Here is a 23,789-nt window from a genome sequence, read left to right as displayed (position 1 = left end):
AGATCACTAAAGCCAATAACTCTGCAGATGAAGCACTATTCTCTTGCACCATAGCCAAATTATGGAACTCCCTTCCACCTACAATTACCTCCATACCATCATGTACCCACTTCAAAACTTTACTAAAAGTGCACCTAAAAACATGCTGGCTATGCCCATGCAACTCCCACTCTAATATCACCCACCCCATCTAACCACTACCTTTCTTTCCACTCCACTAACTACCTTGATTATAGCAAGCTCAGATGCTCATAAGCCTAGAACATATTATACAGCTGGAACTTCTTATTGTAACATTTGTTTATGTCTGTTAGATACTTCAAAGATAAAGATTTTAGTTGTCTACTGATATACTATGTTCTTCACCTGTAAATATGTTGTAAGTAATTGCTATGTAAATTGTTAATCACTATGTAATCCAATGTAACTACTGTCTGTTTATTTTAAGTGTGCAGCTTTTCTCCCCGGGCCTCCACTGAAAATGGACCTACATCCAGTCGGACACTCCCGGTCAACAAATATAAATAAATAAATGAATAAAAAATAAATATATAACTGCATGATTTTAGCACTGTTTACACATTATGCTGTACTTCTATGGGAAGACTGTATATCACTGCATGATGACTGTATATTACTGCATGATTGTAGCACTGTTTACACATTGTACTGTACTTATTTGGAAGACTGTATATTACTGCATGATTGTAGCACTGTTTACACATTGTACTGTACTTATTTGGAAGACTGTATATTACTGCATGATTTTAGCACTGTTTACACATTATGCTGTACTTCTATGGGAAGACTGTATATCACTGCATGATGACTGTATATTACTGCATGATTGTAGCACTGTTTACGCATTATGCTGTACTTCTGTGGGAAGACTGTATATTACTGCATGATTTTAGCATGTTTACATGTTATGCTGTACTTCTGTGGGAAGACTGTATATTACTGCATGATTGTAGCAATGTTTACATGTTATGCTGTACTTCTGTGGGAAGACTGTATATTACTGCATGATTGTATCACTGTTTACATGTTATGCTGTACTTCTTTGGGAAGACTGTATATTACTGCATGATTTTAGCATGTTTACATGTTATGCTGTACTTCTGTGGGAAGACTGTATATTACTGCATGGTTTTAGCATGTTTACACGTTATGCTGTACTTCTATGGGAAGACTGTATATTACTGCATGCTTTTAGCACTGTTTACACGTTATGCTGTACTTCTGTGGGAAGTCTGTATATTACTGCATGATTGTAGCACTGTTTACATATTATCCTGTACTTCTGTGGGAAGACTGTATATTACTGTATGATTTTAGCACTGTTTACACGTTATGCTGTACTTCTGTGGGAAGACTGTATACTACTGCATGATTTTAGCACTGCTTACATGTTATGCTGTACTTCTGTGGGAAGACTATATATTACTGCATGATTTTAGCACTGTTTATACGTTATGCTGTACTTCTGTGGGAAGACTGTATATTACTGCATGATATTAGCACATTTACACGTTGTACTGTACTTCCGTGGGAAGACTATATATTACTGCATGATTTTAGCAACGTTTACACATTGTACTGTACTTCTGTGTGAAGACTTTATATTACTGCATGATTGTAGCACTGCTTATACACTATGCTGTACTTCTGAGGGAAGAATGTATATTACTGCATGATTGTAGCACTGTTTACACGTTATGCTGTACGTCTGTGCGAAGACTGTATATTACTGCATGATTGCAGCACTGCTTATACACTATGCTGTACTTCTGAGGGAAGAATGTATATTACTGCATGATTTAAGCACTGTTTACACGTTATGCTGTACTTCTGTGGGAAGACCGTATATTACTGCATGATTGCAGCACTGTTTACACGTTATGCTGTACTTCTGTGTGAAGACTGTATATTACTGCATGATTGTAGCACTGTTTACACGTTATGCTGTACTTCTGTGGGAAGACTGTATACTACTGCATCATTTTAGCATGTTTACACATTGTACTGTACTTCTGTGGGAAGACTGTATATTACTGCATGATTGTAGCACTGTTTACACGTTATGCTGTACTTCTGTGGGAAGACTGTATATTACTGCATGATTTTAGCATGTTTACATATTATACTGTACTTCTGTGGGAAAACTGTATATTACTGCATGATTTTAGCATTTTTACACATTATACTGTACTTCTGTGGGAAGACTGTATATTACTGCATGATTTTAGCATGTTTACATGTTATGCTGTACTTCTGTGGGAAGACTGTATATTACTGCATGATTTTAGCATGTGTACATATTATGCTGTACTTCTGTGGGAAAACTGTATATTACTGCATGATTTTAGCACTGTTTACACATTATGCTGTACTTCTGTGGGAAGACTGTATATTACTGCATGATTTTAGCACTGTTTACACATTGTACTGTACTTCTGTGGGAAGACTGTAGATTACTGCATGATTGTAGCATGTTTACACATTATGCTGTACTTCTGTGGGAAGACTGTAGATTACTGCATGATTTTAGCATGTTTACACATTATGCTGTACTTCTACTTTCATAAATATAATGACATCAAAAGGTAGTTTTTGTATTTTGAACCCAGTCTCGGGCCTCAATCTTGTAGCTTCATGCAGTTGTGGCAGGTTGTGATCTGCTGCCAGATTTGTGCCTCATTTAGTCATTTATTACAGCATTACAGCATTACAGGTTAATTTCTACATGATCTGATGCCTTAATCTGTAATTGAATTGCAGCAGTTGTAGTACTGTGAATTCTGCTGCAGGATTTGTGCTTTAGTACTTTTTATAGCTGTATTTACCTGTTTAAAGTTTTACTCCAGTAATCTGGTGCCTTAATCTGCTGTGGAATTGCAGTAGCAGCTGTTGTGTGAATTCTGCTACAGGATTTGTACTCTCAGTAATTTTTCTAGCTGTATACAATTACTTAAATGTGCATTGCAGTGCCTTTCTGTTTACCTTACTGCTGTTCCCCCCCCTGTTCTTTGAGACTGCCCCAGCCCACCATTGAGGCATTAAGCTAAACTTTTTTTGAAATTCTAACCATAGAACTAGTGCTCCTGTATGAATCTTTCCCAACCTTTCCCCTTCTCTTCTTCTGGTTTTAAAAGGCTGTGTCTCTGGCTTCCACCCTGTATGGTAATCTGACTTCCAAAGACCCTGCCTTTCCCTCTTTCATTGCCATTATCTGTTGTGTAACCTATTTACGTACCTCCCCCATTATTTTCTATATATTCATAATACTATGTGCCCAGCCAGCAAACCAGTATTGTACTTTTCTAAACCTTCCTTATGTAAAGCGTTTCCTGTTCATTTTCCAGAACTCACATCTGCTTGGCACTCTCACCAGTATCTGACGGGGTGCTGAGTTAATCCTGCTCCATCCTTGGCAGATAAGAAATGTATTTTATTGTTTTGCACTTCAGTTAATGGTTTAGACTGCTACCGCTTTATTTTTGCTGTAGTCGTTGATTTTGCCTTAACATCATTCTAAACATCCCTAATACTTAAATTTGCATTGTCAAGGTAGTTTGTTGAAGTCACTCAAGAGTATTGCTCCTTTTTCCATACTTCCAGTTCATACCCATAGCTCCTTATGGCATCTAGACCTTTAGGGTTATGGCCTCCTTACTTAATTGACTTATCATCTAATAATAGACAGTACAAGGAGGTTTAACAAAATGACACTAAGATTGTTAATCTAGGATGTCCTACAGTAGACAAATTAATCTTGGTTTGCCACTAATTATTCATATTTTAATATTTGTGCTCATATTTTCATAATTGAGAGCCCTACTTGTTATTGAAGGGTATGGTATGATATGTCATGGTGGCAGACATGAAAATTGTCAACGTCCATTTATATCATGCTATATCTAAAATATTATTAGTTCTTTGTTAATAATTATAAATATAAACAATATTTCTGTGGAGCAAGATACTTCAAAAAAGTGCAGTTGTGTAAAATCTTACCATAACACTAGATATCCTTCTCTTCAATGTTGCAGTATTCATTACATAAGGGATCCCCTGCCAATGGTTGCCTGATGTCCGGCCAGTATACAAAAGCCTTTAGGTTGGTTTAAGGTATGCCGTACATCACACACATGCTCCTCACATAGTGTAGAGCATAAAGGTGACGTCCAGAAGTAACATCCTGAGAACTGAAAGTCCCAGTAAGAACCCCAGTCCAAGAAAACCTGAGGTAATCAGTACATCTAGAAGAGAAATGAACCGGGGAGTTGAGGGAGTGACCGAACACTCCAACAGTGAAGAGAAGGACATCTACTGTTATGGCAAGATTTTACACAACTGTACTATGTCTTTCTATATCACTGTTGCAGTATTAATTACATAAGGGAGCGGTGTAAAGCTCAAGAAGAAACTTGGGAGGAAGAAGGACCAGCAGAGCCCTCTAGGAAACTATGAAGGATGGCCCTAGCAAAACCAGCTGTAGCTCTGGAGATTCCATTCAACTTATAGTGCTTGGTAAATGTATGCATGGAAGTCTAGGTAGCCACCTCAAGAATACAGTTAGTATCCAAATCCTTGAAAAAAGTACCAGAAGAAGCCACAGCCCTAGTAGAATGAGCCTTAACCGAAGAAGGAAGGCTTCTGCTATGAAAACAACAACAAAAAGAAATGGCTTTAGATATCCAAGAAGAAATAGTCTTGGATACAGCTAATCCTAGGGACCTAGGATGAAAGGAAACAAAGAGCTAATCAGATTTCCTATTAGTCTTAGTCTTATCCAAATAAAACCTGAGTTGTTTGTGCACATCCGATGTGTGCAGCAAGCTCTCACTGGCAATCTGTAGAGAGGCGAAAAAAGTGGGCAAATGAATACACTGTTTAAGGGTCAATTCATTAACACCTTGGGCATAAAAGGAGGATTAGTACACAAGGACACCCTGCCCTTATGAAACACCAAAACAGGAGGAAAAGTCATAAGGGCTTGAAGCTCAGACACCCTTCTGGCAGAAGTAAGGGCCAACAAAAGTGCAGACTTCCAAGAGCAATGCTGCAAGGAAGCTGAAGCAGCAGGCTGAAAAGGAGCCCAAGTCAATTTTTCCAAAACAAAATTAAGACCCCATGGAGGAGGAGCAGGCTTCTTGGGAGGCTTAATATGAAGGACGGCTTTAAGAAATTGTTTAACTTCAAATCTAGAAGCCAAAGGAGGAGAAAATGACAGACAGGGAGAGATAGCTGATAAGTGGGCCTTAAGAGAAGAATAGGCCAAACCCAGCATTGAGCAATTCACACAGACAGTAGAGAACCAAAGGACCATCCACAGAAAGTAGATCCAGGTTATGATAGAGACACCAAACAGAAAACCTTTTCTATTTGGATAAGTAGGATTTCATAGTAGTGGGCTTTCTAGCCTCCTGCAGGACCCTGTCTTCAGGAAAAAGGTGTCTATGTAGAATCAAAATCCTATCACCCACAGTGTCAATTGAAGAAAAGACAAGCTGGGATGGATGACAGATCCCTTATCTTGTGTGAGAAGGTCCACCATGTGAGGTAACTTGTGATAATTGCCCTTGGCTAAATACAGAAGATGGAACTAATGTTGTCTTGGCCAAAAGGGATTCACCAACAAGGGTTTGGGAGAATCCTGTTGAATTTTGAACAGGACATTTGGAATGAGGGGAAGGGGAGGGAATGTAAGAAAAAGAGAGGGTGTCCACCTTCCAAACCAGAAGAGATGGGACTCTGGTACTAAAGAGAGAAAGTTGTCTATTCAGAGGGGAGGCAAATAGATCTACTTGAGGAGTACCCCACTGGTGGACAGTCTCCGGAAACACATCCCTCTGAAGCATCCATTCGTGGGATTGAGATAAGGACCTGGTCAGAGTGTTTGCCCACAGTGTTTTGACCAGAGGGAATGTAAACTGTCTGAAGAGTCAGTTAATACTGGACAGCAACCTCCCACACCAGGACAGCCAACCAGCAAAGAAGATAAGATTGTGTTCCCCACTGCTTGTTTAAGTACCACATCACTGTGGCGTTGTCTGTAAATACATTGAGAGACCCTGGAGAGAAGAGAGAATGAAAGCCCTAAAGAGCCAGCAGAAGAGCTCTCATCTCTCCGATACTGATGTGACTTTTTGAAGAGGAAACCACACTCCCTGCATCTTTAGGGAACCAAAAGCCACTTCCCATCCCACATCTGAAGCATCTATGAACAGCTCCTGAGAGGGAAGCGGGGGATGAAAATGGGGCCCTGAATTTAGGAACAACTGTTGGATCCACCAGAGGAGTTCCTTCTTGAGACAAAGTAGAAGAGGAACTACAAATTCTAAGGGATGAGCATGTTGAAGCCAAATTGACTTCAGGAACCTCTGAAACTTTCTCATGTGGAGCTTGGCCACAGGGAGCATAGGGGTGGTGGATGCCAAAAAACCCAGATCTTTCAGAAACTCCCTGATTGTAAAGGAGGCCAGAGGAGTTAGAAGGGTTTGTAAAAAAGGAGATAAGGGTCAAGTCCTTACGAGGAGGCAGGGATGCCAGCAAAGGCACCATCTGAATCCTGCAAACCAGAAAAACATGGTAGTAAAAAAGGAGTGAAGGATCAAGTCCATACAAGGAGGCAGGGATGCCAGCAAAGGCACCATCTGAATCTTGCAAGCCAGAAAAACATGGTACTGAGAAGGAGTAAAAAAAAAACAAATTTATTGTAAGCCACATGCTCTGAACAACAGAAATGGTAAAAGGAGTAAAAAAAAACTAATTTATTGTAAACCACACGCTCCAAACAACAGAAATGGGAAAAGGAGTAAAAAAAACAAATTTATTGTAAACCACAGGCTCCAAACAACAGAAATGGTAAAAGGAGTAAAAAAAAAAAAAAACAAATTTATTGTAAACCACACGCTCCGAACAACAGAAAAGGGAAAAGGAGTAAAAAAAACTAATTTATTGTAAATCACAGGCTCCGAACAACAGAAATGGGAAAAGGAGTAAAAAAAAAACAAATTTGTTGTAAACCACAGGCTCCGAACAACAGAAATGGGAAAAGGTGTAAAAAAAAACAAATTTGTTGTAAACCACACGCTCCGAACAACAAAAATGGGAAAAGGAGTAAAAAAAATTTATTGTAAACCACACGCTCCGAACAACAGAAATGGGAAAATGAAGATTTTGCAACAGGATCTTTGGAGAGGATACCTAAAATAGAAGGTGATCCAAGTAAGGAAATACTTGGATCCCCTGAATACTGCAAAAATCAATCACAGAGTGAGGCATTTGGTTAATGCCCTTTGGGTAGTAGAATGGCCAAAGGGCAAATCATGGAACTGAAAATGTCAGGAAGCAACAGAGAAATAAAAACTTCCTGAAAAGGGGATGGATGAGAATATGGAGATGAGCATCCTTGAAATCCAAAGACACCATATAAGCCAGAGGGAACAAAGTCTAAAGTGACAACATTCAAAAGGAGGGCACCTTCAGAAAAGTGTTTAGAAGAGAGACATCTAGAATTAGTCTCCAAGTACCCTCTTTTCTGAGTACTAGAAATATCCTGGACTAAAATTCCCTCCCCCTTTGGGACACAGGCACCTCCTGAATAGTACCCTGAATCAAAAGGTTCTGAAGCACCTCTGGAAAAAAGAAGAGCTGTTTCCATGGGGTCTGAGGAACACCCATCTAAGAGGTAAGGGATTCCCTCACATTGCAATATACCTGGTGAATAATAGAACCCAGGAATCCTAAGTAATCTGTAGCCAAACAGGAAGAGACAAAGAGAGGAAAGTGGCTGGGAAGAATAGGATAGTCAGACAACACTTGGTTTATCTGGAAAAGAGGACTTCTGAGACACTGAAATTTGAGTAGCCTTAGCAGGAGGAGCCCTCTTGCCACTCGTTTTACCTTAGGAGGAGGGTGAGATTGCATGCAAACAAACACTGGCTTATTGAGGTAGTTTCTCTGAAATTTAGGAACTGGAGAAGCAAGCACATGTTTAGTTCCTGTAAAACCTTCCCATTACTCTGAAGGGATTTAAACAAATCATCAGCAGCTTCCCCAAACAAGTGTTTATTACCTCATAGTAGGCCAACTAGGTGGCCACCTAGGGTGCCACTGTAGCAGGGGTGCTTTTCCAGTATTTATCTGGTGTAGGTAGACCAGGATGGGGGCACTGGGTGGTGTTGTGGGGGGCACTGTGGAGCCCTTTTGCCTTGGGCACCAGTTGACCTAAGGCCGCTCTTGTATTACCTACAGGGGCATCCATCAAGTTAGCTTTGATATCATCAGGAAAAGGTTGAAGCCGAAGCCAGGATTACCTCCTCTTCACGGACTCAAAAGAAGCAGCTCTAGAAGAAGCATCTGCTGCATCATTACAGAAAGGAGGAGGTTTAAATGCCATCAAAGCACTGTACAAAACCTGAGTGAAGACCTGCTACTCACTTTGGGAATCCTTAGGAGCAGGAGAAATATGATTAGTTTTTTGTTTTTTTCTTCAAAGGGATGTCATCCTTATAAAACTTGGAAGGCTCAGACTCATTATGGCATTCAGTAATGGTATTGGAGACTTGTTCTCAAACTAAAATCTGAGAAACACCCCTAGGCCCCTTGGAAATGATCAACTGCAGTTCTCTTGAACATCTAAAATGGATGCCTGCAAAGCCTCCTCCAACTTGCTTAAAGTCAGATCCCCACCGATCTCCAACCCAGTTGCTGCAGAGGAGTTGGACAACAAAGCCAGGTGAACCTCCAAGCATTCACTCACCTCAGGAGAGATGTCTGGCAGAGACTGAACAGAGGAAGATTCCGACCTAGGCTTCTTGGCCTTCTTCTTCCCTGACAGCTGTCCCTCAGGGGCAGAAAGTTCCCTCCATCGGATCTTTTGCAAGAAGTTTAAGACACTGATTCTCAAGATACAGTGTCAAAAAAGAAATGCTACTATGTAAGGTTTTAGTAACAAAAGCCTGACAGATGGAACAGGATGTATGGTCATATGAGACACCAAGGCAAGACAAATACTGGACGTGGTGGTTGTTATGGGCATTTACCCTTCTTGGATGACATGAAAACCCCACAAGCAACAAAAAGAAAAAGACAAGAAAAGGAACCCAAAGGGGGCACTTACCTGCAATGACTCTGTGAAACTAGCAATGGAATGTAGGCATTCAGACTGATGATCAAAAGATGCTGTTCGGATTGGCAGCAAGTAACTTCTGAGGATAATACAGCCGGATGTCACCTTTATGCTTTATGCTACACGAGGAGCATATGTGTGATGTACGGTGTAACTTAAAGCAATCTAAAGGCTTTTGTATACTGGCCAGATGTTGGGCCGCCCTTGGCAGGGGTTCCCTTATGTAATGAATACTGCAACAGTGACATTTGAAGGACATGCAAGTGACTTACATGTAGGTCCATGGCATAAGATGAAACCTTAGACCTTGAAGAAAACTGTCTGATACTTTCACTGTAACTTGCTAATCTTAAGAGACATTTGGTGCTATTTGTATTCCTAATTATCAATTAAACATGTTTTCATAAATCTGTAAATATCTCAATGAGCATGCACTCAAAGAATTTCTTGTTCTCTTGTAAATGCTTATCTCTGCTTAACGTAAGCATTCAAACACTATATTTCTAGGTTGTACATTTTCTAATATATGACAATTTGTCATGAATGTTTGGCAAAAAATATATTTTGGAGTTAATGTGCATTATAATATGTTATAGCATTTATTGAAAGGATATAGTCACTGATAGTTATAACTGTAAAGAATACTTCTTCCCGATAACATTGCTATTTGTACAGTTTTAATAGCTTTATTTGTTTATCTTATGCAATTTACGTTTATTTTTCAGAAAATTCTCTGGAATGCAAGATGTGTGTGTAGGCTGCTAGAGGTGTGACATTCCACACCACATAGGTGTTAATGCGTTAAGTTGTTTTGTTGTAACATTGCACTCACAAGTAATCTTTCTTGGTGTTTTACAGCAAGAGGATAGCAGTGCCTTGTACAGAAACAAATGCACAAGAAGTAATTTTTTCTATAAGACTACCCTTAGAACTGAATCTTGTAACCTACTGTGACTAATACAAAGCCATAGCACAGTGGCAAGCTTGGAGCAGCTAGTTTCCTTATGAAACACTACTACTATTAAATCTTAGCACAGTCAAACCTAGTCTAGTGCCAAACCCCAAAGACCACCCAAGAATAACTCTGTGTAACCCAGACCGAAACTTACAGTAGCCCAACCAAATACAGATCCAGACAACATGGATATGCAACTTCCAAATGTCTCTGTAGCTAGCTTGGTAGATATGGACATCCTGAGAAAATGTAGAAATTGTCTCATCTTCAAAGAAATACAAACACTCAGTAAGTTGGTGTAGTGGTTAAAGTGTTTACCTCATATACACAAGGTACAGAGTTTGACTCACACCTCTGAGGAAAATTGGATAAGCTTAAAATAGCCTAGAATGGCAGCTAGCCTAGTACTTACTATGGACCTATTTAAATCAGAGGTTGGTTAGGTTAGTTGGTAAAATGTGAGATTCAATCTCAGGATTGTGGGGTGGAGCCCCATGTTGGATGAATCGTTTTTTTTGGCTTTACTGGCAAAGCTCATTCAGACTGTGGCACAGATTGTTGTGATGGAAAGGTTAGTTTGTTTTTATTTTCTTGTATTTATATTGCTTTACTGTCATCTTCTGTTTTATATATTGTGGTTTATTTTCATTACACTGTGTTTTACTTGTAGTCTGCTTTTAATTTCATCTTTAAATTAGGAAAGAGACCACAGATGTCTCGGCTATGAGTCACTCAGACATTAAACTCAACTGTCTTCATAGATACCTGCCCCTTATGTTAATTTGGCCGCATATTTCCTTCCCTCTCCTCTTTCATTGGATATTTTAAGCACAAAATTATAATTTTTGAAATCACTTCCTTTCAGCTATTTAAATGTATTGTCCATCCCACTGTATTCCCTAGAACCAGAGTATAAAGTGCCCCACCCACTTGCAAAGTATCTTGCTCATTTACAATTAGCGGCTCTCCTCTTAGATAAAGCTTAAGTTAGCCCTCTTTCATGTCTAACTGCTTAGTGCACACTGCAACTCTCACGATAGTAACTCATTTTTCCATTTTCATTTAAAATCTACTCCAAGACAACCAATTATTGGAGAGCCTTCATTCTGCCTCTCAGTAGTCATCTTAGCATGAGAGGAGGAACAAGGCACATTATTTCTTGGAAACTGCTGATCGCCAGGAAGCCTAATATCTGTTTCTTAGGTGACAGCTTGGAACTTTTGCTTATATTTTGCTCAAGGTGAGAGAAGGAGCAGAGTGCATTGGCTGTGTGTGTGTGTGTGTGTGTGTGTGTGTGTGTGTGTGTGTGTGTGTGTGTGTGTTGGACTTTCCTGATTAGTCTAGCTGCTATTCAAGGCATCTACCAGGAAAAGGGTAAGGGGTGGGGTTCATATAATGGTTAAGGTTTTAGCCTTACAGATACAAGGTACAGGGTTTGAGTCTCACCTCTAAGAGGAAAATTGGCTAGGCTTAAAATGACCCACAAAGAGGAAATTTGGCTAGGCTTAAAATGACCCACAAAGGTAACTAACATAGTAATTAGCTATGAACCTGTAGAGCCTTGCATCATCTAGAAGACTGTTGATCACCAATGAGCCTATTCCCCGCTTCTCATTTTAAGATTGGTGTTACTATTTTGCTTCTGGTGAGAAAAGAAGCAAAAAGGACCATTATATCTCAGCAGGACGAAGCTGTGGAGAGTCTGGTGCTAGTAGTAGTCCAGCAGTAGCCATGCAGGTGAATCGCCTCTCCTCATAATTCTTGACAAAGTTCATTCTTCCTTTTCAGTAAGCACTGCTTGATTTACTGCTGTCTAACCCAACTTCAGAATATTCCCCTAAATACTTCATCAAGGTCTACTTATTTTCCCCTCAAGTGTTTGGCAGTGCCCTGTATAGATGCAGACACCCTGAACTGACATTTTCCTGTAAAAGCACCCTTGAAATTTCACCAGTAACTAGTTGCACACAGAAGAACTAGTTTACAGTGACAAGCACTGCCTCCAGAGTTGCAAACCAGATACGTCTGACATTGCTTTATATTCTCACTCCAACCAGCTAATCAGTAAAAAAAGAGTCTGTTGCCATGTATATGAACTTTCCCACTAACTCTGTTACTGGTGGATGTGGGCATCCTGAGGCAATGTAGAGAACATCTCATGTTTACTGACAACCAGTTAATACTCAAACAAACTGAGATGTGAGAGATGTATGTACACAGCATCACTGGAGGCAAAGCTTTCCCATAACAGCACTACTAATGTAAGTGAGATTGTCAGTAGGTCACACGCTGCACCCATCACACACAATTCAAAGATACATACACCCATATGCTGAGGCACTTAAATGTAAACTTCCTAAACCCCAAAGACCTCCTAGATGAAGTACACATATGAAATACCCTCACCAGTCCTGAATGCATGCTTTCAAACAACAAATCGACACACACAGTCACATCTCATGGAGCCCCTACTTATAAGCCCATAAGGCAAGCCACCACACAATCCAACATTCTGGTCATTGTGGACTCCATTGTGAGACACAGTGATGTCCCTCTCACCAGCTTGAGTAATTAGCGTGTCACGGTTAGTTGCTTATCAGGATCTAGGATCCACCACATTATGCATGCGCTCAGGTCACTAGACCACAAGTACCAGTATGACTCAGTCATAATCCATGTGGATGTAAATGACCTGAGAGGTACTTCCCTAGATTATATAAACAGAGACATCATGGAGCTCTCAGAATATGCATCCCAAGCTGATATGAGCCTAGCAGTGAGTAGCATTTTATCGTCTCTAAGGATGATGCCATAATAGTGGCTTAGATTCTGGTGTCATTCTAAGGGGGTGCAATACTTGTCAGCATGGAAGGAGATGGTCAACAGACCCTGCTGCTTTGCCAGTTATGGTCTGCACCTCTCTCCTCTAGGCTTTTGAATATTAGCTAAAACATTGCCCTCCCCCATAGTGTGTTTTTAGGCAACGACAAACTAAAAGTACTTCCAACAAAGCAAACAAAACCGAAAAACTCTAAAGGTGTAACTTCTCAGTGCTAAGAATTTAAACAAGAAACCACACCCTGCAAGCCCTCCTCTCCCTAAAGAATGCTGATGTTTGTGCGGTCACTGAGTCATAGTTTAAAGCCATGGTCAGCACAATGGCAGTGCAAGGCTATAATGTCTTTCAACCATTTAGACCAGCTACTATGCAGACAGGGACTAAATGTGGAGGTGTCTCGATTTACATAAAAAATAAATATACCTCAAGGCTGGTCAAACAGGACAATGCACTTGAGCTTCTCCCATACCACTTCCTTGCAAGCAATAGGTCTCCCTCTATGATCTAGAAAACCCATAATAAGTATTTATACTTATTAGAAGCACTCACCACCCAACCCAATACCATGTTCATGGGTGACTTTAGTTACCATGCTATTAAATGGGAATCATATATGACACTAAATGTACATTCAGAGATTCCTGGATTTTGTAAACCGAAACTCCCTGGACCAGATTTTTCAATACACCGACCAGGGATGCCAACATACTGGATCTGGTCCTCATTAATACGAATGTTTACTGCACCCTCCCAATATAACATCTTCTTTGGTAAGGTCAAACCACAAAATGGTCTCTTTTGAAGTAAAAATTAAACCTGAAACCCCAGCTAACCTGGAATATTCAGGAACCATCTAAGGCTAACCTACTTCTAAGTGAAAACCTGGCAAAATTTCAAGCCCCCTTAAACCCTGAGAATTCTGTTGCCTACACGGAACTGTTCAGATAACCCCTATACAAGAATGTTAATGGCCGCATAGAGGCAACTGTACCCACCAGGTAGAAGTACAGAACTAAGTCACAAACAAGCCACCCTGGTGGAATCACATCAATAGACTGTATAACAGAATAAAGAAAATCATGGCAAAAATTAGGAGGTGCACAATAAAAGCCCTTGCATCAAACTAAACAAACAACTCAGAGAAGAACGAGTCTACCAAAAGCCAAATCTGAGGTAAATTTGCCTTCCCAGGCCAAGGACATCCACATGCCATTCTTTAGCTATGTTCAGAACCTCAAAGGCAATACACAGTTATGTGCAGAGCTCATTGTTAATGAAGCCACCAATTTTAGCCAGAAGATATAGCAAACCTACTGGCCAAAAAATTCAGCTCCAGCTTTACCTCTCTCCCCCCTCAACCTTTCCTCAGGAAATACCATCAATCTTAACTCACCCTACTATCACCATGGAACAGGTTCTTAATGCTCTAAGGCCAAGAACACTGCATCAATGGGCCCAAACAATATTCCAGGCAGTTTTCTATATACCATGAAACATGACGTATCAGGACCTCTGGAATCGCTATTTAACTGTAGGCTCAAATAGGCTTCATGCCCCACAAATGGAGTTCAGCAATAGTCATCTCTCTGCACAAAAGTGGGCCATCTACAGACCCATAAGTCTCACTAGTCTCATATGTAAAGCTATGGAATGAATTATCATGGAAATGATCAATAATGACATAGGAAACCTCCAGATACGTGACTCAATCCAATATTATTTTGTCAAGGGCAGGTCATGCCTACTCAGTCTGGTGGACTTCTTTGAGACAGTCACCAAAGCAACGGATGAGGACATAACAGTTCACACTGCCTACCTTGACCTGGCCAAAGCATTTGACGCAATACCCCACTTGGGCATTGTTGACAAAGTCAAGAGATTATAAAATATTAAAATCACTGTGAGGTGATAAGGTCCCCATTTTAAGGGGATGAAAGAGCTCAATGAATAATACTTCTTAAACATTTTTATTTCTTAATAAAATGTTTGATACCTTTGGAAGATTCTGGAGAGTTTTGGCTGCAACACAGTGATTTTATTATTTTATTTTCATTTTGGTTGTCACAGGGGTCATTGTTTAAACAGTTTTAAAGTCAAGAGATTAGGTATAAACCCTTATGTCACCCAGAGTATAGCCAGCTGGCTCACAGACAGGGCCCAGGAAGTTAGAACTGGGAGTCCACGTCTTCAGTGAGGCCAGTCACAAGAAGAATCCCTTGTGGATTGTTCCTTGGACCACTCCTTTTTGGCATTTATTTCTCTGAAATCAAGGCCAATGTCAATGGCTTCTGGCTGACTAAATTTGCAGATAATTGCAAATTAGGAGCAGTCATAGAATCCCCCACCTACATAAATGTACTCCAGGAGGGGCTGACATAGACAAATAACTGCTGTCAGAGACATCGACTAAAACTAAATTCCAAGAAACACATAATAGTATCCTTTGGGAAGTCATCCACCCCTGGTAAATATTATATTGACAACACACCCCTAAGAGCTGACCTAGTAGTCAGGGACTTGGGGACAAACAGACAGTAATCTAGCCTTTGATCATCATGTGTCTACAGTGGTGAGGAAATCATTCTATGTTGTGCAACTTATAAACAAAGGTATGGCATCTCAGTCCAAGGAAGTCATTGTTCCACTATATTCGACATTCATCAGACCTATCATTGAGTTCAGTACCCCCTTTGGTATGTACCTAACCAGGCATATCCAAAAACTGGAATGTCCCCAGAGGTTCCTCACTGAAAGAATACATGGTGTAAGTAATATGCCCTAAGCAGACTGCCTCAAGGTGCTACCCCTGTATTCTGTCTCCTACAGGCTCTTGAGGGAAGATCTATACCTGGCATATAGGGCATTGTCAGACCCCACTCTGATGGACCTCCTGCATATGCACAAAACAAACAGCACCAGTGTTACCTGTTCTAAAGACTTAAACCTTGCCTGTAATATAAATAGGACCTGCTGGAGAGACAGGTATGCATCCCACAGGCTACCCCATCTCTGGAACAGGCATCCCAATCCATGTGAAGCAGAGTTCCTCCCTAACCCAATTCAAGTGTAATTTGGCGAACTTGATGGGGAACAGGAAAGTCATTCCTGGCTTGGCACTTCTGTCTGGGACACAGGCAGCCTGTAAATGGTTCATCTCTCAGGCCCCTGCTTACACTTTGCAAGGGTAAGAGAACTTGTCAGAGATTTGGGATGCATGGCTAGACATAGAATGGATCTTGTGGTCATTAGCCTAGTAAACACCCATGAATCTTTTAATCCTTGAAGAAACAGTTTATGTAAGAGACGCACATACACAATTTCATTGGAGGCAAAAATCTTACATACAAACAAGGTTGTTAAGAATACAAACAAACTACATTCACGATGCACAATGTCCAACACACATGTAGACCAACGTATGCTGAGGTATCAAAAAGCAATCTTCTCAAGCCTCAAAGACCTCCTAAACCTTTAAATGGCAATACCTATCCTCAGAAATCTCTAAAGCACTCACCAAAAGCAGCACCAACCACCACACACCATACATACGCCTATACCCAGTGAAGCCCCTAAGGCAAGTAAGAGACTTCATTGTGCAATACACAGATGTTCCACTCACCAAACAGAACAAGAGGTTAACAGTTAGTTGCTTATCTGAAGCCAGGATCTTCACACACTCGAATCATTACACAACAGGTACCAGTATGATTCTATCATAGTTCATGTCGGCATTAACGAGCTGAGATGTACTTCCCTGGCATTAACAAGCTGAGATGTACTTCCCTGGACTATATGAAGAAATACATTGTTGATCTCTCTTGGAATGTGTTTTGCAGCCAGGTACGTGCTTTGCATTGAGCAGCATTCTACCTTCTCCAAGAAAAATACCACAGTATGAACAAAAGATGATTTACTTCAATAATTGGCTTAGTTTCTGGCGTCTTTCCAGTGTGATTCAATATTTGTCAGCATGAGAGGACATGGTTAACAGACCATATTGCTTTTCAAAACATGGTCTGCACCGGTCTCCCCTAGACTTCCAAGTTTTGGCTAAAACTTTATCCACCATTTAGAGCCTTTTTAGGCAATGCCAATTTGACAAACCTATTGACACATCAAATAAAACCCAAAGAAACCTAAAGTTGTTATTTCAAAATGTTAGGACCCTAAACAAGAAACTCCATACCCTAAAAGCTGTCTTCAGTCTGGAGGATATAGACATCTGTGCCATTACCATGACTTGCTTTAAATCTTCAGAAAGTACTCCAGCAGTGCAAGACTCGGTGACTGCCACATACTTAGATCATCAGCTGCACAGACAGTGACAGTAGGTGGAGGGATCTCAAACTATATTAGCAACAAGTATAATGCTAGGTTGTTCAAACAGCACAAAGCCCTGGAATTTATCCATGTGCAAATCACCATAGACAAAGTCCTGTACCATAGCCTAGCAAGCTATAGGTCACCCTCTATATGTCTCTAGAATCCCATAGTCTGTACATAGACCTACTGGAGATGTGCACTAGTAAACAAAATATCCTTTTCATGGGACACTATAACTACCCCTCTATAGACGGGGATATATGCACTGGCTCACACTCACAGGCATGATTCATGGACTTCAATAACAGAGATACCCTTAAGCAGTAAGCAGATAGTGTGCACACCCACCAGAGGTTCAAACAAAACTGGACCTGTTACTCACCAAAGAGAGAGAGAGAGAGCACGGTACCACCCCCATGTTACATCCTCACTGCTTAGGCTGGACCACAAAGCTGTCTCCTTCGAAATAAAAATAAATTGGTAATCCCAGCAAGCCCTTTAACAGTTAGGAACTGTTACAAAGCAAACATCTTATTAAGTGACAGTTTGTCAAAATTCAATGCCCCTCCAAACCCCCGGTTCTTAGCAACCTATGTGGGATTGTTCAGAAAGACCCTGTAGAACCATTAACTGGCTCTGTAGAAGTTTCTGCACCTACTAGAAGTAATCCCAAAACAAACCACGCTGATGGAACCCTAACCTTAATGGCGGAGATTATAAAGAAAAAAGTAATGCCTAAAACGAGGAACGCCAACTCTCATCATGACAGGAGCTCTATACTTAAACCGAACAGGAAAAAAGAGGACTAAAGTCCAACAAGGTCAATTACAAGGTCCAAATAGCCTCACTGGCTACAGACAACCACAAGGCCTTCTACAGTTATGTCTAGCACCTCAGAGGCAGTACATATCAGTGTGCCAAACTGTGTCATTAGTGCCACTTTCACTCAGCAGAGCAACTTTTTTTTTCCTGGTTGACAAATTCAGCTCAACCCCCCCCCCCATGTAATATAAGCTAGCATAACCCCTGCAAATATTAATAGGGAGCAGGTCCCGGCAGCACTCACTAAGGCCAATAACACAGCCTCAATGGGCCCCTGACCACATCCCAGGATGCTTCCTAAATAGCTTGAAACATGACCTATCGGGACCACTTGAGTCACTTTTCAACTATAGCCTCCAAACAGGCTTTGTATCACAAGAATGGAGGACTGCAAAGGTTATCTCACTTCACAATGTTGGTCAATCAACCAACCCTGAAAAACTACAGACCTATTAGCCTGACTGGTCTAATATGCAAAGGCATGGAACAAACTATTATGGAAAAGAGAAAGACATAGGCAACCTTCAAACCCTGGACCCAACCCTGTTTGGCTTTGTCTAGGCAAAGTCATGCCTACTAAATCTGGTGGACTTATTTTATAACATCACCAAGGCAATGGATGAGTGGGAAATTGTGTATACCACTTATCTGAATCTGGCTAAGGGTGCAGTTGATAAATTCACCAAAATGGCATCTGGCTCACAGACAGAACCCAGGAAGTCAGTACAGATAAGACTAGCTCCACAAACCACACAGTAGCCAGTGAGAAATCTCAGGGCTCCTATTTGGCATCTGCATCTCAGAGGTATACCCTGATGTCAAGGGTCTTTGTCTAACCAAGTTCATAGATGACTGCAAACTGGGATCTATCACAGATTCCCCACATGATACAAACATCTTGCAAGAGGGTATAACAGACAAATGACTGATGCCAAAGTCACAGATTAAAACTCATTGCCAAGAAATACATTATAGTGCCTTTTGGGAAAAATGCCACCCAGGTTAATTACTCCATCAATACGACTCCCCCTAAAAGTTGACCCAGTTGTTAGGGATAGGGAAACATGTAGACAGCAACATGTGTCCATGGCAGCAAGCAAATAATTCCATGTCACCCAAGTTATAAATAAGGACATGGCATCCAGGTCTAAGGAATTCATAGTACCACTTTATTCATCCCTCCTCTGACCCATCATTGAGTATAATGCCCCCTTCTGCATTTACCTGACCAGACATATGCAACAGCTAGAATGTTCACAAAGGTTCCTTACCATTAGAATCCAGAGTAAAAACACATTGGCCTATATGCATAACCTTAAAGCCCTATCTCTATACTTACAGGTTACTGAGAGGTGATCTATGTCTGGCATAATGGACCATTTGCACATACATATAATGAACAGCATCAGAACCACTAGATCCAATGATTTAAATTTTGCTTATGACATAAAGACATGTTTTGGACATAAAGACATGTTGGTGAGACAGCTATGTGTCTCAGAGTGCCCCCTTGCTCTGGAACATGCTCTCCATCCCTAAATCTATTTAAACGCATCCTTGATCAATAGATGGGAAGTCAGAAATTCACCCCAGGTCTGGCCCCCATGTCTGTGATAGACAGATGCAGACAGTAATGCCCAAACTAACATACCCTTCACATACACCTCATCCTAGCAAATGACCATGACACACAGGGATACAATTGGGTTGCATGGTTAGGCTTATAACTGCCTTTTGAACAGTCTGTCTGATTCTTTGTACAGATGAGTAAGGCTAGGAGTTGTTAATGAGACACTTCTGTAAGTGCAGGGTTTGATTCCCTCGGTCTTCAATTGTTTGCTATGTGACTTCATCAGACTGCTCCTGGGCTATCACTGAAAAGGGAAGGCAGTGGGCTGTCCTAAACTGTCAGAAAATGCATTACACATTTGTATTTTGAATTACTGCACCTTTCACATGGCTGCTAATTAGTGCTTTCCAATATGCTGTTTCACCTATGAATCCCAGCGGGTCTCTTGCAATGTTTTTGCTGTAAAATTTTAAATACGAGTTTTAAATTAAATCCAAATCTCAGTGATCTTTGTAAAAGGAAACAAAGAAGAAAACAGTGTCGACATTCGCAGGCTTGAGCAGTATTTTATGATAACTCAGAAGTCATGTAATTGAAAATTGACTGGAAACACTCACCTAGAGTCTGACACAGCTTGTTGTGAGGGAAATGTTAGTTTGCCTTTGATTTCTTGTACTTTGTATTACTTCATTGCCTTTTTATTTTGTATACTGTGATTTTTTTCTTTACACTGTATTTTACTTGTATTATGCTTGTAATTGTATATTAAAATTTGAAAAGAGACCACAGCTCTATCTTTTGTGAGTCAGATAGAAATCAGGTCAATTAAGGAATCACACATAAGTTAGAAGAGGTCAGTTAAGGTTAATCATCTGTGAACTGAGGGGTGGGGCTAGGAAGTAAACTGTCACTCTCCTACTTTGGACACAGTATAACAATCTTCATAGGTTCTGTTTAAGCAGATTTATTCTATACACACATCTTGATAGAAGTTTACTGATTTAACTGCTGTAATCATGCATGCTTACTTCCTGGCTGCACTCTCAAAATGACACTAGGAATGTCACGTGCTTGATATTTATACATGCACACTCAGTCTTTGACATGCTCCCCAAAGATACAGCACATAACATATGCCTCCAATCTACATAAATGTCTATTTAAGGGGTAAGATAAAACATTTCAAAGCTTACTGGTAAAGCTCACCTAGACTCTACCACAGCTTGGTGTGAAGGAAAGGTTAGTTTGCTTTTGATTTCTTCTGCTTTGAATTACTTTATTGCCTTTTCTATTTTGTATACTGTGATTTTTCTTTACACTGTGTTTTACTTGTATTCTGCATTTAATTGCATATTAAAACTTGAAGAGACCACAGCTCTGTCTCTTGTGAGTCAGTCAGAATTTTTCCCACCCTGTTACTGTTGTGTTCTTAAACACCACAGTCTTTATAGTTGCCTGCCACTTATGTTAATTTGACCATATATCTCCTTCCCTCTCTCCTTTCACTGGCTGGCATGAGTAAGCACAAAATTATCATTTTGTGAAATTACTCCCCTTCACCTATTTAAATTTATTGGCCATCCCACTGTATTCCGTAGTACCAGAATACAAAAGTGTCAACCCCCTTTCAATTTATCTTGTTCTTTTAAAAATAGTGGCTCTCACTTAGACAGCTAAAACGTAAGTTACCCACTTTCATACCTAACTGCTCAGTGCACACTGCATTGTTTAGGATAAACCATTTTTTCATCTTGCATTTAAACTTCTGTTGCAAGACCATCAATTATTGGAGAGTGCACAATCTGCTTCTCAGTAGTCATCTTATGATTAGTGCTTCTGTTTTTTCCGGGTGAGAGAAAGAGTACAGGGGCATTATTTCCTGGAGACTGCAGATCACCAGAAAGCATAATAACTGCTTTATAGGTGACAGCTTGGAATCTGTGCTTATGTTCTGGTCCTGGTGAGAGGAGGGGCAGAGTGCACTGATTCCAGACTCTTTCTGGTTGGAGGGTGAGTGTCTGTGCTTCATGTTCTGGTCCTGGTGAGAGGAGGAGCAGAGTGCACTGATTCCTGACTCTCTCTGGTTGGAGAGTGAGTGTCTGTGCTTCATGTTCTGGTCCTGGTGAGAGGAGGAGCAGAGTGCACTGATTCCTGACTCTTTCTGGTTGGAGAGTGAGTGTCTGTGCTTCATGTTCTGGTCCTGGTGAGAGGAGGAGCAGAGTGCACTGATTCCTGACTCTTTCTGGTTGGAGAGTGAGTGTCTGTGCTTCATGTTCTGGTCCTGGTGAGAGGAGGAGCAGAGTGCACTGATTCCTGACTCTCTCTGGTTGGAGAGTGAGTGTCTGTGCTTCATGTTCTGGTCCTGGTGAGAGGAGGAGCAGAGTGCACTGATTCCTGACTCTTTCTGGTTGGAGAGTGAGTGTCTGTGCTTCATGTTCTGGTCCTGGTGAGAGGAGGAGCAGAGTGCACTGATTCCTGACTCTCTCTGGTTGGAGAGTGAGTGTCTGTGCTTCATGTTCTGGTCCTGGTGAGAGGAGGAGCAGAGTGCACTGATTCCTGACTCTTTCTGGTTGGAGAGTGAGTGTCTGTGCTTCATGTTCTGGTCCTGGTGAGAGGAGGAGCAGAGTGCACTGATTCCTGACTCTTTCTGGTTGGAGAGTGAGTGTCTGTGCTTCATGTTCTGGTCCTGGTGAGAGGAGGAGCAGAGTGCACTGATTCCTGACTCTTTCTGGTTGGAGAGTGAGTGTCTGTGCTTCATGTTCTGGTCCTGGTGAGAGGAGGAGCAGAGTGCACTGATTCCTGACTCTTTCTGGTTGGAGAGTGAGTGTCTGTGCTTCATGTTCTGGTCCTGGTGAGAGGAGGAGCAGAGTGCACTGATTCCTGACTCTTTCTGGTTGGAGAGTGAGTGTCTGTGCTTCATGTTCTGGTCCTGGTGAGAGGAGGAGCAGAGTGCACTGATTCCTGACTCTTTCTGGTTGGAGAGTGAGTGTCTGTGCTTCATGTTCTGGTCCTGGTGAGAGGAGGAGCAGAGTGCACTGATTCCTGACTCTTTCTGGTTGGAGAGTGAGTGTCTGTGCTTCATGTTCTGGTCCTGGTGAGAGGAGGAGCAGAGTGCACTGATTCCTGACTCTTTCTGGTTGGAGAGTGAGTGTCTGTGCTTCATGTTCTGGTCCTGGTGAGAGGAGGAGCAGAGTGCACTGATTCCTGACTCTTTCTGGTTGGAGAGTGAGTGTCTGTGCTTCATGTTCTGGTCCTGGTGAGAGGAGGAGCAGAGTGCACTGATTCTGGACTCTTTCTGGTTGGAGAGTGAGTGTCTGTGCTTCATGTTCTGGTCCTGGTGAGAGGAGGAGCAGAGTGCACTGATTCCTGACTCTTTCTGGTTGGAGAGTGAGAGTCTGTGCTTCATGTTCTGGTCCTGGTGAGAGGAGGAGCAGAGTGCACTGATTCCTGACTCTTTCTGGTTGGAGAGTGAGTGTCTGTGCTTCATGTTCTGGTCCTGGTGAGAGGAGGAGCAGAGTGCACTGATTCCTGACTCTTTCTGGTTGGAGAGTGAGTGTCTGTCCTTCATGTTCTTGATTGGTCTGGTTGCTATTCAAGGCATCTACCAGAAAAAGGCTATAAGCCTACAGACCCTTGTATGATTTGGGGCAAGACTGTGGATCACCAAACACACTGTGGCCTGCTTTCATCTTGGGATTGGTGCTAACATTTTACTTTTGGTGAGAGAAGAAGCAAAGGAGTATTGTATCCCAACAGAGTAAAGCTGTGCTGAGACCAGCATTAGTAGTAGCCAGGCAGTAGCCTTTCATGCGACTCCCCTCTTTTTATCATTCTTGACAAGCTAATTCTTTGTTTTTCAGTAAGTACTGCTTGATTTATTTCTAACTTCAAAACATCTGCCTAAATACTTCATCCTTACATTTTCAGGATCTATGTATTAGTTTACCCTCAAGTGTTTGGCAATGCTTTGTACAGACTCAGACTCAGACACCTTGAGTGACATTTTTCCTGTAAAAGCACAACTGAAATTTCTCCCAATATCTAGTTGCACACAGGACAACTAGTTTGCAGTGACAAGCACTGTCCACATAGTTGCAAACCAGATACTCCTGACAGTAATTGATAGTCTCACTCCAACTGT

Source organism: Protopterus annectens, chromosome 13.part0 (genome assembly GCF_019279795.1).
Source record: "Protopterus annectens isolate FY-2018-M chromosome 13.part0, PAN1.0, whole genome shotgun sequence".
In the NCBI taxonomy this organism is placed as follows: domain Eukaryota; kingdom Metazoa; phylum Chordata; order Ceratodontiformes; family Protopteridae; genus Protopterus; species Protopterus annectens.
Note: the sequence above shows the minus strand (reverse complement) of the source record.